This window comes from Molossus molossus, unplaced genomic scaffold (genome assembly GCF_014108415.1).
Source record: "Molossus molossus isolate mMolMol1 unplaced genomic scaffold, mMolMol1.p scaffold_m16_p_6, whole genome shotgun sequence".
Taxonomy (NCBI): Eukaryota; Metazoa; Chordata; class Mammalia; order Chiroptera; family Molossidae; genus Molossus; species Molossus molossus.
In genome coordinates this window covers 39975355-39994357 of record NW_023425399.1, presented here as the reverse complement: position 1 = coordinate 39994357, position 19003 = coordinate 39975355, and the positions used below count along the sequence as shown (strand labels likewise).

General features: G+C 40.8%; 1 protein-coding gene across 1 annotated transcript in view; it reads left to right on the top strand.

The window, feature by feature from the left end:
• The window catches only part of KIF16B (kinesin family member 16B), a 342743-nt gene that overhangs the window by 69150 nt on the left and 254590 nt on the right, over positions 1-19003 (top strand). The gene's annotated exons all lie outside the window — the stretch shown is intronic.

The following is a 19003-nucleotide window of genomic DNA, read 5'->3' as shown; positions in this document are numbered from 1 at the left end:
GAGGGTCAGCAACTCTAGGTTTGAGGTTCAGGATTGAATTTTCTGCTTTGTTTGAGTCTGTCTGGCTTTATGCATGAGAGACTGTGAATAAAGGCTGTTGAATCCTAGGCTTGTTTTTGAGGTCTGTTGAGGTAAAAGGATTAAAACCACCTTCTAATCTTGGTGAGGCTGAATGTCTTGGCAGAAAACCCATCGTGGACCCCCTTCACGTGAAAATGGGTTGCTGTGTTCCTGTTTCATGAGGGCAGACTGCAGGCTGGCTTGGCTGTGCAGTTCTGTGTCTGACCACTCAGAGTGGGGTCGGTGTCATATTAGGTAAAGTTCTTGTTTTCGGCAGCTCAGTCTGCTCTGGGGGTTAAAAAGACTGTTTCTTATGAAGTCAGCTTGTGCTGCAGTTCTCAATGGTGGTGGGTTGTGATGGTCCTAGACTTTTCTATCCTCCTGATTATGATGATGATATATTATTTAGAGGTACTTTCTTAGCATTTCCTTTGTTGAAAGATTTTTCTGCAGGAAACTGACTTGCATTTTAGCATAGTCAGGTGTAGAATAAGCACCCCCAAAGATGTGAATATTTTTCATCTTTTAAATTGCATCAACTGTACGGAGTGGTGCCACAGCCCCAGGCTTGTGAAGCTAAGTTGTTTGACCTTTCATGGCACTATGTACACTTTCCTCAGTAAATTTGCCAAAGAGAGGACTTAAGTCTTCTCCGTTGAAGGAAAAGGGAAATCAAATAGCTATTTGAAAAGTCATCCGTGTACACAGTGCCTGCCAGACAGGAGGCAGCTCAGCAGAGGTGAAAGACTTCAGCCCCATGTCCACTGCTGCTGCCTCTCCTGTTGCTGGGAGGGGGTTTGCAGTCGCTGCAAAGGTGTCCACTCAGAGTACCACTGTGGTAAACCCTGGCACTTTTCTTGTGGAGTAATTCTGGGTCATGAAGCTAAAATCCTTCTCCAATTCCAGTTCTATTTTTTATAAATCTTTTTTTTATTTTTATTAACTTTTTGGATAAGGAAAATAGAAATGTGGTATGTACTAGTGTTAAAGATTATGAGAAAGGATGATGATATTTCTAGTTATTCTCTTCTTTTGATCTTGCAAGCCCTGTTAGATTTCTCTGCTGGTATGTTTGCGCTTTAAATCTGTAGTTGTTTTCTGCTTACGTTTGATAAGGGTGTCTTCGTCTCTTACTGGAAGACATGCCTGAGGGCTGAGGTGAAGAAGAGGGCTACTCACTTGTTTTTGAAAACCTTCTTCGGAAATTGATGGGGAAAGAGATTGTTACTGACGAGTGTGTATCTGTGTGGTTTGTGTAATCCTTTCCCATATCCGGCCACCTGACCCTTCAGTCAGCTATTGTTCCAGTGATGCTGCATAGAACCTGCTCCAACCAGTGGCTTAAAACTACATTTATTTCCTCATGTTTGTACATTGGCTGTGGGTTGGCTGCTCAAGTAGGTTTGCTGGGCTTGGATCCAGGCTGTGGGTGGGTTCCAGGTCAGCTGCACATGTCTCTCTCTGACCAGCTGGTTGTCTGGAGCATGCGTTTCTCATGATCTTGGCCTAGGTACAAGCAGCAGGCCTCATCATGCAAGCACATTTAAACTTCTGTTTATATCATGTCTGCTAGCATCCCATAGCAAATCAGTTGACTGAACTGAAAGTCAAGGGGAAAGCAGTTTATTTCCCCTATAATAAGGCCATGGCAAGAGTGAAAATGTTTAAGCCTCCTTTGAGATCAGTGGTTTACTCTGTACATGCCTGTGTTAGAATATGAATATTTTCAGCTCTGGGAACTTGCTCTTCTACTTAATCTGCCCATTTTGTAGAGAGAGACAAGCCAGTGAAGTAGTACATTTCCAGGGTTAGGTGCTTCATCAGGACGTGGCCGTTTACTCTGCTGGTTTGTTAATGATTATTTCTCCCAAGCTCCAGATTCTAAATATCCAGGGAGAGACCTTGGGGGAGAAGACTGAAGACAGTAAAATATCTGGGGGGTGGGGAATACAAGGACCAGTTTGGTGGTTATGGCACAGTAAGAACCTGCCTTGTTACTTTTTCTTCCCCAACTTTATTATTTTTTTCATAGTTTAACATTTTTATTTTTTATAGTTTTTTAAAATTTTTGTTTTTCAATTATAGTTTGCATTCAATGTTTTGTATTATTTCCAACTCTTAGGAGGAGACTCATAGGTATTGCTTGAAGAGAGGACTAAAGAAACAATCTATTCTGTCTTCTCAGTCACCAGAGTGCTCTCAGTCTTGTTAAGCTGTCTGCCGTGTGCTTATACTTCCTGTTTCAGTTTTGAGACCTGAGATTAGTTGGTCAGCATCATAAGCAGGTGCTTCGGGAATATGTGGGAGCCCATCTCCTGCTAGAGGAGGAGTGTCAAGTCAGTGTGTAAGGCAAAGAAAGATACCTTAGGGTCAGAACTACTCTTGAAAGTCTCTTAATTTCCCAGGAAATCACCAGATCCTGAGCTTTTGGATGCTCAAAATCCAAGGAGTAACTTCCTTCCCTTCTTTTTAATCTAATCTAAATGGCTTTGCTTGCTCTGGATGAGCAAAATCTAAGGTCATATTGAATGAGGGTAGAGAGAGTGAAAGGCTGCTGGTTAGACACATGCTCTGACAAAAGGCACTGGCTGTTCTCAGCCAAGCTGGCGGCACCGTGGTGATGAGGAGGGCTTTGGGCTTTGTTCTGTGGAACGTGGATCTCAGGCTTCAGATGTCTTTCTGACTCTGGTTTATGCCACTAACCCACAACTGTCACATACCCTAGTTGTGAGCTTGGTAATCAGGGTGGATGGAAACCTCTTCCTTACATCCAAGTTAAAGTGGATGAGATAATCAAGTGCTCAGGGTTATTATGAAAGTAGCTAATGACAGTGGAAAGTAAGTTTATCTTCAACAGGCAGGTCTTAGGCAGTTAGATATGAGAGTTTTATTATCCTCTCTACTGTACTACTCTCTTGCCCCTTAATTTACCTTCCTTTTTTTCATTCATCTTCATTTTCTAGAAATGAAAGTCCACACTTTCTTGCCTGGCCCCCAAAGGCAGTGATCCCCTTCTGCTTCACATCCTGTCACACAGTTATCTGTACCCCAGCACCCCCAGCATCACCACCCTGCCTTGCCAGAGGTCTCACTGGTCCCTGCATGAAACTGGGCACTGAGGTTTTTGGTGTCTCTGGGCTTTTGCCTGTATTTCTCTATAATTTGAGATACTTCCCATTTCTGTGCCATTGGAATCCACTTTGAAGTTCTCTGTGATCACTTTTGTCTCCTATTTCCCAGGCAGAATGATTTTGTTTTCCTCTGGCTGTTGCAGCATTTGGTTTTACTTCTGTCACGGTATTCATCATCTGGGTTTGGCAGTCTTGGTGTTTCTCTCTAAACAGGAGCAGGATCGAGCAAAGACTGACTCTATCATTCTGTGTACCTACTCCTAGAATTGTGCTTCTCACCAAACAGGCATGTGGTGAAAATTTACTGGATTAAATAGTATCAAGAAACAAAAACTTTAATTTAATTTTCTGGGGCTTGCATAATGATATACCACAGACTGGGTGGTTTAAACAGCAGAAATATATTTGTTCACAGTTCTGGATGCTAGAAGTCAAGGTGTCTGCAGGGTTGGCTTCTTCCGAGGCCTCTCCTTGGCTTGTGGATGGTGCTTTTCTCTGTCCTCACATGACCTTTTTCTCTCTGTGCCTGCTGTACCCCTGGCCGGCCTCTGTGTGTTTTAATTTCTTCTTATAAGAATACCAATAAGATTAGATTAGGGCTCTTCCTTAGGGCTTCATATTAACTTAAATTAACTCTTCAAAGATTCTCTCTCCAAATACAGTCACATTCTGATGTACTGACCATAGGGCTTCAACATGAATTTTAGGGGACACATAACAACCTTGACCCATACAGATCTGAGGACCCAGGGGGAAAGGAGCACAATATTGTGCATGTGGCGGTCTCACCCTTGTGATGCTTCTCTCTATATGTTTCATCTTACCTTCATCTTTCCTATTTGAAAGGTTTATATATGCCTGTATATATTTTTTCTTAAAATGAATGTGACTGAATTCCTTTTGAATGTAGTCCAGTCGTTCATTTACATCAGTTAGATCTTTGCTGTTCAAAGTGTGGTTCTTGGACCAGAAACATCAGCATCATCTGGGAGCTGGTTAGAAATGAAAGCTCTACTTTAGGCCCCACTTCAGGCTTCCTACATCATCAGAGCTGCCGTTTAATAAGATTCACAGACGATGTGTCTTGCACCTTAAAGTCTGAGTGCTGAATTAGAAAAGCCGAGGAAAGGTGGAGCAGTCTTGGGCTCAGACCCTTTCTCCTGCTCTTCTCTGTATAGTTGGGGGCTGGCCCCTGTGGGAGACAGGGAAGAAACCAGACTCTGCCCCACTGGCCTCCTGCTGCATCTACATGGCACATCCCTGGAGCAGTTCTGCCCGGTGACACAGCCTGACATCCAGAAACACTTCCTAGCCCCTTTGTTCCTCCTGCCTAGGGCTGATGCTGCTTTCCTGCTGTTTTCACTTTGTGGGTGGCCTCACCATCCAGATGGCTTCCCCTGTCTTCCTTCAACTGAATGACCAGTTCCCTGTATTAAAGCCTCTGGGACTTAAACACTGGAGTAGCTTCTGTTTCATGGTTAGATCTGTGTTATGTCAAAGTCCACATCCTGGCCTCTTGACACACACTGCCAGCTCCTCCAAGTCTTTGTTAACATCTTTTCTCTTTTTGGTTTATCTCTCTGTAGTCTCTTAGAGTTCTGCCCTAATGTGTTTTTCATCCGGCCGGATTAGAATTAAACTGCGATATCTCTCTTGGGACTTGGAACTTAATATTGTGATAAATCCAACTTGGGCCTGGGGGCAGTACATTTCTGAGGCCTTACTATTGGTTCCCCCTTTGCATAACTTCAGGATTCTACTGACTGCTTTGTGCTTGAAGTGGTTTACGAAGTGACTACTAAATACCCTACCCATGTACCTTTTGGCCTGGCTTTTTATAACTCTTTTATTGCCAATGAAAGTTTTGTAATGAGGAATACCCAGATTTTTTGTCCACACTTCCTGTTCTCCCTCCCTGTCTTTATGCACCTTTTTGGTTTGTCTGCTCTGTACACGTTTTGGTTTCTCTGTTCTAGGGTTTTATAAATGATTTTAAAAAGCTGAAAGATATATTATCTGACTTCCAGATAACTCCTTAAGCTCTGTGCTTCAGAGTAAATCACAGAGCGTTTGACTGCAGCAACGAGCTCTCAAGTGACTGACAGATGGTGCGACAGAAGGGAGAGCTGACTTGGTGCAGTTTCAGTCCAGAACTGACTACGGTGGTGCTGGCAGCCCCAGTGTTTTCTGTTTGAACCCCTCCAGCATTGGTTATTCTTCTCACTTTTTTATATACAGGGTTTCTTTGTTACAGAAAACATATCCTTCGAATACTCCATTACCTGACTTGCTCTTATGTTTTCATTGCCCAGCACAGAACATCTGACTGTGGCTTAGCCTGGGGGTGGGAGGGAAGGAGCAGGCTGCGCATGTGCAGGGTCTGTGACTGGAGACTTGTCCTTGAAAGCCAGTGAAGTATTTGTACAAGTATAAGTTGAATTAAAGTTGTATTTTTCAGACACTAATTATTTGGATCTTTCTTTTCTTACAGTAAACTGTTGAATTGGCTTTGGAGGATGGAGTGTATTTAAATTTATGTAATGATGGGATCCTAATGCAAATGATTTAAGTTTAAATTATGCTGATGTCTTAATATTCCACTTCTGGGGAACAGAAGAGGCAGGCTACTTCAAACCCATGTCAGGAGTGGGTAACACATTGATGAAAGAAAATCTTTTACTCTTTCAGAAAGTTTGACTAATAAGAAATATGGTAGAATGAAATTCTGTACTGGCTTAAGATTTTCTGAGTTTAAATTTCATGGAGAGGCTTTGTAGCTCAATCTCAGGTAGCTGAACACCACTTGTCCCTCTAAGAAGTTGGGGGATGGAGAGGCATTATAAATCAACTTCTTTCCTTTTTTTTTTTTTTTTAATGATAGAATCAGTCAGCTTATCCTTGTCTCTTGAGGATTATTACAACTGGTAAAATACTTTTTTCCTTCTGTCTGCAGTTTTCCACTTTGTGTGGAAGATGTGTATTGGGGAGTGCAATTGATTTGGAAGCAGCACTGGTAACTGGGGCTGTTGCTTAGTGGCGTGTAGAGGCCAGGTTTGTGGTCCTCCGGATTCCTGCTGCCAGGGCACTGAATCCTCTGGTTTGCAGATAACCTGTGAACAAGCATTGGAGAGACGGCACTTTCTGTAGCCTGTGCCTCCTTTAAAATCTGTTAATCTTGATCTTTTCTTGGTACAAAAGTTGAATCTGGGGGTAGCACTAGGATTACATTTTATTTATGGACATCACTTTTGCTCAGATTTTGGATTAAGGAGAAGACATTATTTTCAACCATGGGTTACTATTTTCCTTATCAGCAACTATTTGGACATTTTCTGGTTCAAAATTCTGACCTCAGTTAGTCACACATACTATTGTTTAGGTGTAGCCATTTTAAAAATACAAAGTGTTGTCTTTAGAGTTCATTTTACTACATTAAGATAATGCATTGAATTTCCAAGTGTTCATCCAAGCAGAGGCTGGCTGAAGCGGGACTTTTAGAAGTCAGTGTTCTTTCCTCTTTGGTTTTTTTGCAAAGAGTGGGCCACTCCAACTCAGAACCTGCTGTCCATGTGCAGGTGATGCTTTTAGGATCTCCGTATCTGCCTCCTGAGTTTCATTCTTATAACTTTAAGAAACTTTATTTTCAAATGTTTGGGAGCTTTGTGGCAAAGAAGGAATAAAAGGTGGTGAACATCCTTTTGGCAGGGTGATATTTTGATACACTACATTGCTGCCTGTGTTGATAAATTCCTAGAATCACTGTAAATTTGAAAATACTCTTCCTGTAATGGTTTGCCCATCTTGCCTCATTTTATCTCCTTCATGCATCGATCCACCCACCCATCCATCCACCCACTCATTCTCTTACCCATTCACCCACTCACCCATCCTCCCTTCATGCCTCTCTCCCTCCCTAATTAATTAAACATGCTTATTGAGAGATTGAGCACATCTTATGTATTGGGCATAGCTCTAGACACCAGGTGTATCTATTGATCAGAGAAAATCTCTGCTGTCATAGAGATCACATCCTGAAGCTAGAAGACTTTTTCACACAATTGAGCATTTTTTATAAAGCTCTCATAATCTAGTTCTTTTCTTATCTCTTTTCTTTTTAAAAGTATATCTGCTAATTAAATAATAAAGTTAATCTCTCAGACTGATGTTTGAGGCATCAGATTATATAAAATAAATGTCTTTTTCAGTTCTAGTATTTTATTAATTAAATTTACTTAAAAAAGTAATTTATGTTAAATGAAGTAATATCTGTCTATATACTATAGTACTTTGAAAACGCCCTGAAACTTTTTAAAAATTTATATTCATTAGGTTAGAGAGTCCATAAGGACACAGTTTCTGTGAGTTTTCTTCACTGCTCAGTAGGTCTGGACACTGAATGAATGGATGGATGATTGGTTATAAAGGCCCCAGAAGTCTCTGTGTCACAGGAGAAGTCATTTGGAGAAATGAGTTCATAAATATAATGTGAATGTCAGGTATACTTGAAATGGGAGGGAATGATGTTTGCTCCTTCATATTGAATTACACTGATCTGTATGCTCATCATTCCTTCCTTTGGTTAGATTATAAACTCCTTGAGGTCAGGGAACACGTTTCACTCATCTTTGTATCTCTCATACATTCTAGTGTCTTGTATGCTAGTTCTTTTTAGATGATAAGAGTTCAGTAAATTATTGTTGAATTCAGCTGTGTTCTTTCATTTCTGGGAAGTTTCAGGACAGGTTTGAAGCTACATAACCATCTGCCCTAAAACCTAGTGGCCCAGAGAAACTGTTATTTCACATGATTTCATGGACCAGGCTGGCTCAGTGAATTTCTGCTGCCTTCACTCATGCCCTGGGGTTGATGGTCAGGGGTGACCTCACTCACATGGCCAGTGGTTGGTTCAGTATTAGTGGGGGGCGCGGGGAGATTTGGTCATGTGTCTCTCATCCTCAGGCTTATTTATATGGGGTCTCAGGGTGGTACGAAGAACAAGACAAATAAGCCCCAGTGTCCAAGCATATTTAAGCTCCACTTGCACCTCACTTGCTAATGTACCATTAGCCAAAGCTAGTCATATAGCTTAGGGCTTAGATGTGAGGGAATTACCCAAAAGGCATGGTTATAGTGAGAACAATGATTCTTTCCATTTTTGAAAATAATCAACCATAAGAATCTTTTTCTCTACACTTCTTTGTCTTTCCCAACTAGTCAGTAGTTTTTCAACTGTGTGTGTATGTATTGGAAGGAGAGAGGATTTGTGATGGGTGGCTCTTTCTTGATCTGAAGCAAGCAAAAAAAAAAAATGTTACTGCACTTTATAGTATGAAGTTGTTAATTTGTCTACCTCTCAATTAAGTTAGACTCTGGCTGTTAATTTCCATCAAACTGTGTGTTCTTCCTTTTCTAAAGTTCTGCTCCTGCAACTATTTTTTTTTTTTAAGATGAAAGGCAAAATAATAAAGGTCATTGTTCTTTGAAACTGGGGCTTGATAACTGGAGGTTGACTGACAAACTTGGCAGGGTCGGAGGTTAAGCGAACTATTCACAGAACCAGCTCTGATGTTGTTAATAATGCCAAGCCTACTATATTTTCCATGGCAGTTTTCGTTTTGAGGGAACTGCTCATAAATAAAGGCATTGCAAGTATATGTTGGTTCTTTTGAAAAATGTTTCTGGAGCAAAAAGCTCAGAAAGAAGTCAACTGTACCCTGTTAAATGTTGGTAGCATGCAATAAATTATTTTGAATACACATGGGATTTTCCTTCAGATCTTTTGCAGTGAGGCATGTGCACTGACGGGCTCTTACTGCATATTTATTGCCACAGTCAGGGAGGAAGAGGTTGCCTGGTCATATGGATGTATGCTTTATGTACGCCTGATTCAGTGGGTATGAGAAACTCTAGGGTCTTGGTTTAGTTGATAGGGAAGCTTAAAAAGTGACCTTTTCATGGTATAGTCAGTTTATTGCTCATGTCACCCAGGAACACATTTAACTTACCTTGGAGGAGTTCTAAGAGTTGTGAGTTTGGAAAGGAGTGGGTGGTGGTAGTGGGCCTGGGAGCCAGGAGATGGTTCTCATCCTGCCTAGCCTATGATTTTTGTGCATTTTTCTGACCTTGGTCACACTGACCTTTCTGTTTCTCAGAACCTCACTGTGAGATGCAGACAATAATAGTATCTATCATATAAGGTGAGAAATGAGCACCTGTAAAGTGTTTAGAACTGTGTCCAGCACATATTCAAGGTTGTAAGCATTTTTTCTTTCTCATTTTTTAATGGATATAATTGACATATAACTTATTAGTTTCAGGTATACAACCTAATGATTTAATACTTGTGTATATTGCAAAATGCTCACCACAATATGTCTAGTTAACATCATTCACCATACATAGTTACGAAAATGTTTTTTCCTTGTAAGGAGAACTTTTAGTATCTACTTTCTTAGCAACTTATCCAACACAGTATTAACTATAGTTGCCATGCTGTACATTGTATCCCCATGACTTAGTTATTTTAAAACTGGAATTTTGTACCTTCTGATCACATTTATCCATTTCTTCAAATATATTCTATAACCCTTGTCCATTTTCTTCATTTTTGGGGACTCCTGTGATGCGAATGTTATTACGTTTCCAGTTGTTCCAAAGTTCTCTTAAGCTATCTTCCTGTCTTTTAATTGTTTGTTCCTTTTGGTTTTCTGATTGGTTGATTTTTTTCTACCCTGTCTTCTCATTCATTGATCCGGTCCTCAGCTTCCTCTACTCTGCTGGTTAGTCCTTCTAACGTGTTCTTAATTTCTACTATGTCATTCTTCATTTCCACTTGGTTGCTTTTCAGCGTTTCTATATCTTTACTCATGGTGCTGATTTCCTTACTCATGCTGTTGAGCTTCCTCAAGATCATGGCTCTGAACTCTACCTCTGATAATTTGCTTAGCTGCATTTCATTGATCTCATTTTTGATAGAGTTCTCTTGTTCTTTCATTTGGGATTTGTTTCTTTGTTTCACCAGTTGGTTCTCTCAGTGGGTTTTGGAGCCTGCCAAATTTTTCCTGTGGGTGTTGGTGTTCTGCTGTTTGTGGCTCCCTGTACTGGGTTTGGATGAGCCTATGTGGACCCATGTTAAACATCACTGTCAAGTGTTGCTTTCCTGGGTAGATTTGCAAGCCCAGGAAAAGTTCAGTTATCCTGTAGCTTTTTCCTGGAGGCTAGTAGTTTCAGTTACTCAGTGCCTTGGAATGTAGCCCTGGTGTTCTGCATAAGAGGATTTCCAGAGGGTGGGATAGATGATGGTTGTTAATGAGCCTCAATTCATTTCTTTGCCTCACCTGGGAAAAGCTTAATCTCAGAGTGGGGAGGGGTGCTGCTTTTCCCCACAGCTCTGGGAAGGAGCACACTGGCCACTGTCCTTTGTGGCTGCAACTAAGCAAAAACTCTTGAGTGCCCTCCAAATCCAGGTTGTCCCCACAGAGTTCCAGCCCAGTCTGCCCTCCCTCTGCAGTAGCCCCCAGGTGAGTGGCTGTGGCTATTTTAGTGCTCTTTCCCTGCTCTCTGAGCTGTGGAGCAGGTTTGGTTTTTATTCCCCAAGGGCGCTGCTCACAGCTAAGACTGGTGCCATCCATGGGCTCCCAGCCCGCCACCCTCTTGCGCCTCCGCAGATCCTACCAGTGTCCTTGGTTATATGGTCCTGTCCTGCTGCTTTTCTGTTGCTTTTTTCTGAGGATTTGTCTTTGTTTTAGTGGTAATTCTCTTTTGGTCTTGGGAGATCGTTTGTTTAGCTTCCATTCACTCTGCCTCCATTTTCACATCCTCCAAGCCTTTCTTGTGTGTACCTGGGTTGCACAGGCCTCTCTGGTACCTCCGCACCCTGCAGGTCCAGTGGGCAACTGGATAGCACAGTTTCTTTGGGGACCAGGCTCTATGCTTATGTTTTGGGCTGCTGGGTTGCACAGGCCTCTCTGGTTCTTCAGCACCCTGCAGGTCCCATGGGTAGTTGGATGGCACAGTCCCTGCTGGGTCACACAGGCCTCTCTGGTGCTTCAGCACCCCGCAGGCCCCTAGGGTAACTGGATTGCAGAGTCCCTGCTGCGTTGCAAGGCCTCTCTGTTACCCAAGCACCCTGCAGGTCCAGTGGGCGAGCATCTGGATCGTACCAGTCTCTCTCTGGCTCTGCCTTCCCACTGCTCTTGTGACCTGCTGGACTGCACAGGCCGTTGCAGGTGTCTAGGGAGTGGTGCTGCCCTGTGGGGCTGGACTTCTGCTCAGCCTTTGCTGTAATTTTGGGGGGTGCGTCTCAGCTCCTGACCTGTGCTTCTTATGCCTGGGGATGGATGTCTGCTCTCCCGCCTCTGTTGCTGGACGTATATCTCGACTCTGATTGGGCTGCTCTGTGGGGGATGGTGCTGGGCTCCCAACTGTCTGAGGCTTCAGCAATGGACAACTTGGGAGCTCCACTACTATGCACTGCTCTGTGTTGACACAGAGTGTCCACTGTTCCAATAGCGCCAGGTGTGCTGGTGGGCTCAGGTCGCTGGGCCCTAGCCGCTCCCACTGCCTTCTCCCAGGGGAGACCTGGGATCTTTCAAGATGGTGGGACCTCCCCGAGGTGCAGGGAGAAGCGTTCTGAAGAGCCGCTTACTGTGGTAGCCAGCTGCTCCTGTCCACAGCACAGGAACTTTCTGCTCAGGGTCTCTGCCTTGCAGGAGTTTGGTCGTCCACCTTCACGTCCTCGCACTCTCTCACGCACTCACCCTCCCTCAGGTCCAGCCTGCCCTCATTTTCTCCCTCTAATCTTCCTTACTTTCCATCCTTAATTTCAAAGGCATAAAATAAGCTTCAAAACTGTTATTTTCCAGGGCATTTGAGATTTTGCTCCTGGCATATGTCATCAGTTTGGTTAAAATAAACTCTTATAATAATTCTCTACAGGTTTGGACATATCTGTGAGCTCTTTTTTTTTTTTTAGATTCCACATATAAGTGATCATTTTTTCTTACTAATTTTGTTTTCTCTGAATCCATCCTACACTACAGTAATATGTGTCTTCCCAATTGGGCGGGAGAAGGGAGAAAATGTGTATGTGAAAACTCGTAAAAGTATAGGTTTATGCAGCTACAGCATGGCATTACTTATAATACATTTTATCATGTAACAGTTTTATGCTTGTTAACTTCAAAGAACAGAAACCCCAATTCTAAGCTGTCTTAAATGGTGAAGGGGTTTGTTCACTGAAGATTAGTGATGTGTAGGTAGCATGGAGTTTAGGAATGATTTGATCTGCACATTGGCTCTGGTTCTCTGGAGTTCTTACTGATTTTGCCTTTTTGGTATATTGACTTCATCCTCAAGCATCCTGCTCTCAGAATGACAAAGAGCAGCAAGTATAGCTTATATATTTACCCATCACACCATTGTAGGGGGGCAAAAATTAGCTTTCCTTCCACCTTTTCAGTTCTTCTAACTGGGCTAATAATCCAATCAACATGAGACAGATTAACAGGAGAAAATGTCCAAAATTTATGTTGTAGATGTACATTCGGGGGTGCCATAAGCTATAAGACACAAGGAAGCACTGGGCAGTTGAGGCTTATATGCCACCTGGCGCTAAGGAGAAGGGGCTGGATTTGTGGTTTGAGACTTCAAAGAGCAGGAAGGTAATTTACATGGGGACAGAAAAGCAAATGTTTGGTAAACAAATGTTTATTGAGCTATCTTTAACAATGGGAGACAGGAGTCAATGAGTCTTTCTAGGTTCTTCTATACCACACCCTAGTTTATATTGAACTATAGTTATTTGTGGTGATATCTCCCTTCCTGGAGTGGGTCCTCTAAATTGCTTTCTCAGCATTGGGGAGAGTCAAAGGTTGTTTTCTAAGTTTTTTGTTCCTTAATAACTGGTTTAAAATCAGTATCCCAAAAGGCATATTTTGGGGTGGCAAACTTCTCTTTACTAGCTAAATTCGGAGTCTGTGTTTCAGAGTCCCCAGCAAAATTCTCAGGTTTTCACTGATTGGTGAATTTCTGAACCAATCCCTGAGGGCTAGTTTTGTATTATCTAAACCAATCACTTTGATAAGGGAGTGGATTACCCTAATTGGTTGAGACCCACCAGGACCCACCTTTGGGGCTGAGTGAAGTCAGGTGCATTTGCCACAGCTACAATGCACTGTAGGGGTGGGGGCAAGCGAATCTTGTTGATGTCATCCAAATTTTCCACCACAGACATAGAAGCTGATCATTTACTGTGTATAAGTGAGATATATCCAAGGCAAATAGGAGATGCAAATTAGTTGAAGCATGCTTTTATATAAAAGAAACTATTTTTGAATATTTTCTTTATGATTCAGAAGTCCTGTATTCAGTTGGAAAATTATGTGAAAGGGTCAGCTAAATATCTGTATTGTGGTGTGAACATTCCATACTGGAAAAATTGCTCTTTCTGGTATTAGAATGAAAAGATGGCACACAGTGAATTTCATGTATGTAAACACATTTCCTTTTCTCCTTTAGATTGATTATGTGATTTAAAATGCACTCTAAATGTGGATGCGTTCTCTTCTCTAGCTTTTCACATATACTTTTGAATTTGCCTTAATTTCCAGTTGACCCCTTTTGCTTGGTGTTTCCCAGCCCAGTCTACCTAGCAACAGTTACTATGAGCTGTGAGTTTGGCATTGCCCTCCATTTGTAACACAACAGCAGATTTTAAATTACTTTTCCTTAGCAAGTTGGTTGATTTTGCCTTCGCATTATTTAAGGATGACAGTAGTTTCTCTTAACTACATGCAACAGAGTTCCAAATTTCTTAGCAATAGTGATAGTTTTAAGAAGTATGTATCTATAAGAGAGTATAATTAGCAAGAGGATATATACTGAAAAATAAATATCCACAAAAATATTGCATGAAGATATTTATTACCAGGATATTCTGATACTTGCAAGGGGGGGGGGGGTGGCTATAAATTTCTAACATTTTACATAATACTTTATAGCATCTTAGTGCGCTAAACACAGCTTTCCTGAGCAAGTTGTCTGTCTCATGGATTAGAGGAGTTAGTTTCAAATAGCTGTGGTTTCTTTCTCCTTGAAAGATTCTAACAACACAGATGTCACCAGAGATGGTCATTTTCCTGTATATCTAATACACTATATATTAGTATATTATATTTTAGCCTTTTTGTTCTTGCCACTAAAGTGAAATTATATTTGCATTCCTAGCAGATTGGACTGAAATAAAGAAACAGAATTTGGTATGACACTTCTTTATGATGCTAGTAACTTCAGTTTTTCAAACCAGACAACATAAACATCAGTTATTCTGCATGGCATAGAAATTGATTATTCATACAGATGATTTCCACTCAATCACTTGGGGACTTTTTGAAAAGACCATTTTCTGGGCTCTGCAGACTCATGGGAGGAGAGTTATTAGGATATTACCCCCAAATCTCTGTTGTTGTTTTTTAAATCCTCACCTGAGGGAGAGTATGTTTTTGATTCTAGAGAGTGAGAGGAAGGGGGCGCGAGAAAGAGAGAGAAACATCGATTGGTTGTCTCTTATGCTCACCCACTGGGGATCAAGTCTGCAACCTAGGTATGTGCCTTGACTGGGAATTGAATCTGCAACCTTTTGGTGTACATGACAATGCTCCAACCAACTGAGCCACCTGGCTAGGGCCCCAAATCTCTATTTTTTTTTTTATCCTCATCCGGGGACATTTTTCCATTTTTTGTACAGACAGAGTGGGAGGGAGAGAGGAAGAGAGAGAGAGAGGGAAACATCGATGTGAAAGGGACACATCGAGTGGCTGCCACCCGCATGACCGACCAGGGCCGGGGACAAACTGCAACCGAGGTACGTGCCCTTAGCGGGAACCGAACCCGGGTCTCTCCGGACCGCAGGCGGATGCTCTAACCGCTGAGCCAAACCGGCCAGGGCCCAAATCTCTATTTTTAAATGAGTACCCTGAACCTCTCAAGAGTTGGGACCCACAGACCCACAGAGCATGTGGAACACCATTCCTTAAAACATATCTCGGCATGTTTATTGCATGGGCATATGCTCTCAGATAAAAACAAAATGTGCACATAACCTCTTACATTGTTTTGTAGTCCAAGAATTGTACATTTATGAAAGCATTTGGAGACATTGGGTGATGACATTTGAAAAGAAAGTTCAGTTGAATAGAATACTTTTTTTGTTAAACTGAGTGTTTTGTTATAAGACCTTTGAAAAAAAAACGAGTTTGTTTTTTAAATTGAAGTTCAGTATACACAAAGTGTGCAAATCTGAAATGTGCAGCTCAGTGAACTCATGTAAACAGGTGAGAATCTGAAAGTGTACTCATCAATCTTTACCTATGTGTACCACCCATGAAACCCACAGATCAAGATATGAACATTTTCTGCTTCCCAGAGGGTACCTCTTATTCCTTCCCAGTTACTTCCTGTCCTCCTCTCCCAGAGCTAACCGCTGCTCTGCCATCTGTTATGTAGATGAATTTTGCCTTATCTTGAGCATCATACCGGTGGAATCATGCAGTATATTCTATTTTTGTGTCTGTCTTTTTTTGTACATCATATTGTGTCTGAGATTCACCTATTCTGTGTTTAGCAGTAGTTTGTGTGACTGTAGCACACATTTTTTGTTTGTTTGTTTTTTGTTTTTAAATCTGTTCTACAATTGGTCATCTCCATTTGTGTTATTATGAATAGTGCTTCTATGAACATTCTTGAATGTGTTTTGTTGGCTGTGTGCACTCACTGGGCCCTGGTTTCTGGCTTTCATCCTGGTAATAGTTTGACCCTGACTTGCCCTTCTCGTGCATATATCTTTTCAGTCTTTATGACCATAGTATCTCTGATCCAAACATCCTCTATTCCCCACTAGCTGGCAGTCAGCATGAGCTGGGCCAAGGGAGCAAGGCGAGATCCCTGCGCTAGTGGGTCAGGTCTGGACCCAGCAGGATCAAAACTGCCCATCCACAAACAGCACATGTTTGCCTTCAGCTTCGTGGGTACCTCATGTATAGTTCTTTTCTGTTTTCATTTGGATCTAGACTAATTGGGTGATTAGCACAAATACTTATTTCTGTAGATTTTTAGAAAGGCAATATCAAAGATTTCAATAAGTTTAATACACTCTTTGTGGACTATTTTTTTTTTTTTCTGTAAGTGTTCTTTTTTTCACAGCTAGATATTTAATAGTTTGTGTCTCATAAAGCTGTTAGGGTCTGTCTTGTTTTTCTTTGCTAAACTCTGAGGTCCACAGATATGTTTTAATTGCTTTGGGATTACCCTCCCCCACACCAGCTACCTTGTATCCTGCAATCGATAATATGAATAAGGATAATAATGGGTAAGGATAATAATGGATAATATTTATTGCACTCTTGCTATGTACCAGGCATTGTTCCAAGTCAGCACTATTTAATTCAAATGTAATGCAAGCCAAATACGGGATTTAAACTTTTCTAGTAGCCACGTTAAAAAAGTAAAAATAAATAGCTGAAGTCAATTTTAACAGTATATTTTATTTTACCTACTATGTAAAAAAATTATTTGATATATAATCAATGTAAAATTATTAATGAGATCTTTTATAATCTTTTTTTTCTTAAAAAGTCTTTGAAATGGCATGAATTTTACCTTTACCATGATCTCAACTCAGATGCTCAGTTTATATCAGGTATACTTAATCTGTATTTTGATTTTATAAAATTTACAGTTGAAAAGTAGATTCTCATATTAGCTGTGTTATTCCAAATATATTTAGAAGTTTTCCAATAACTTAATTGAGTGTAGTTTAAAAATTTAAACCAATGAAGTTAAAAGCTCAGTTTTCCCAATGCATTATGCAAAACGGATTTAAGTTTTACATGTTAATTTGATCCATTCAGCAGCCTTGGGGGGTATATTATTATTTTTTGCTTTACAGACAAGGAAGCTGAGGCCAACAGGGCACACAGTTAAGAAAGAGGTGAGGTCAGAATTTGAACCCTGTCTCAAGGTCTGGGCTCATAACCCCACTATGTTGTCCAGTTCTTAATTGTTTGAAAATGACATTACTTTTTTCATGTTCAGATGCATTGGCTTTTGTCTTTTTCTGATCTTTGCCTTTTTTGATTTTTCATGTTACAGGGATTGATGAAAAAAAGTGGTCTCAAAAAGTGACCGTATATTGCCCTGGCCAGTTTTGCTCAGTGGTTAGAGTGTCGGTCCTCGGACCAATGAGTTGCATATTTGATTCCGGTGAAGGGCACGTACCTCGGTTTCAATTCGTCCCTGACCAGGGTCATGTGGGAGGCAACCAGTTGATATATCTCTCCCACATTGGTGTCTCTCTCTCTCTCTCTCCCCCCCCCCCCCCATTCTATCTAAAAATAAATAGAAAAATATCCTCGGGTAAGAATTAAAAATAAAAAAAATGACCATATATTTGGTGCCCTGGCCAGGTGGATCAGTTGGTTGGAGTGTTGTCCAGTGTACCAAAGGGTTGTGGGTTTGATTCCTAGTCAGGGCACATACCTGGGTTGCAGTTAGAGCATGTGTGGGACGCAACTGATTGATGTTTCTCTCTCTTCCTTCCTCTTTCTCTAAAGTTAGTGAAAACGTATCCTGGGGTGAGGAATAAAAGAAAAATGTGACCATATATTTGCAGTGAGTCTATAATTCATCAGTGCTTTTAAAACCAAAGTGGATGGTGGCCACTGTTTAAGGACCATCTGCCCTTTTATCTCTGTAAATATCAAGGCAAGATTTGCTTTCTCTGAAATAATGGCTCAAGTTTCCTTTTGTTTGGTAATACTTTCTTTAATAATGGTTCTGATTATTTAATTTACACCAAGTTTGGGCTTAGTCATTTTTTTTTTTTGCTTTGACTCACTCTACTAGTCATTTTCTTAAGCAAAGAAGTATGATTATTTCCCTGGTTACTATTTCTTTTTTCCCTAATGTGTTATTAATGTTTGTTTTTATATTAATGATTTCTGTGTGCATCTTTCAGATTTTATTTTTGAAATATATGTAACCAACTGTGTGTGCTTGTCTATAGATAATATTTTACTTCGTATAAGACTCTTTTATGTAATTATTCTGTTGCCTTTTCTACAATGATGGTTGTTTATAAAACAAAGATCTAAACTGTGTTCTTTAGCACAGGAAAGTGGTCTGTCCAGAAATGCATAGTGTTAATATTATTATTCTTTTAAAATTTTTATGCTTAATTATTTTTTCTATCATTTATTTATTTACTTGTTAAATTTATTGGGGTGACATTGGTTAATAAGATCATATAGGTTTCAAGTGAACATTTCTATGATACATGATCTGCACATTGCATTGGGTTCCCACCACCCAAAGTCAAATCATCTTTCATCACCATGTATTTGGCATCCTTCACCCTTTCCTGCCCCTCATCCTTTATCTCTTCCCACCTCTCCCACCCCTCCTTCCCTCTGAGATCTGTCATTCTGTTCCATGAATCTTTGTCTTTGGATCTGTTTTGTCAGTTTGTTTTCTTCATCAGATTCCACATATAAGTGAGATCATGTGATATTTGTCTTTCTCTGGCTGGCTTATTTCAGTTAGCATAATAATTTCTAGGTCCATCCATGCTGTTGCAAAGGGTGAAAGTTCCTTCTTTTTTACAGCTGTGTAGTGTTGTATTGTGTAAATGTACCATAGCTTTTTTATCCTCTCATCTACTGATGGGCACTTGGGCTGTTTCCAGATCTTAACTATTGTAAATAGTGCTGCTATGAACATAGGGGTGCATATATTCTTTCTGTATCACATAATTTTTA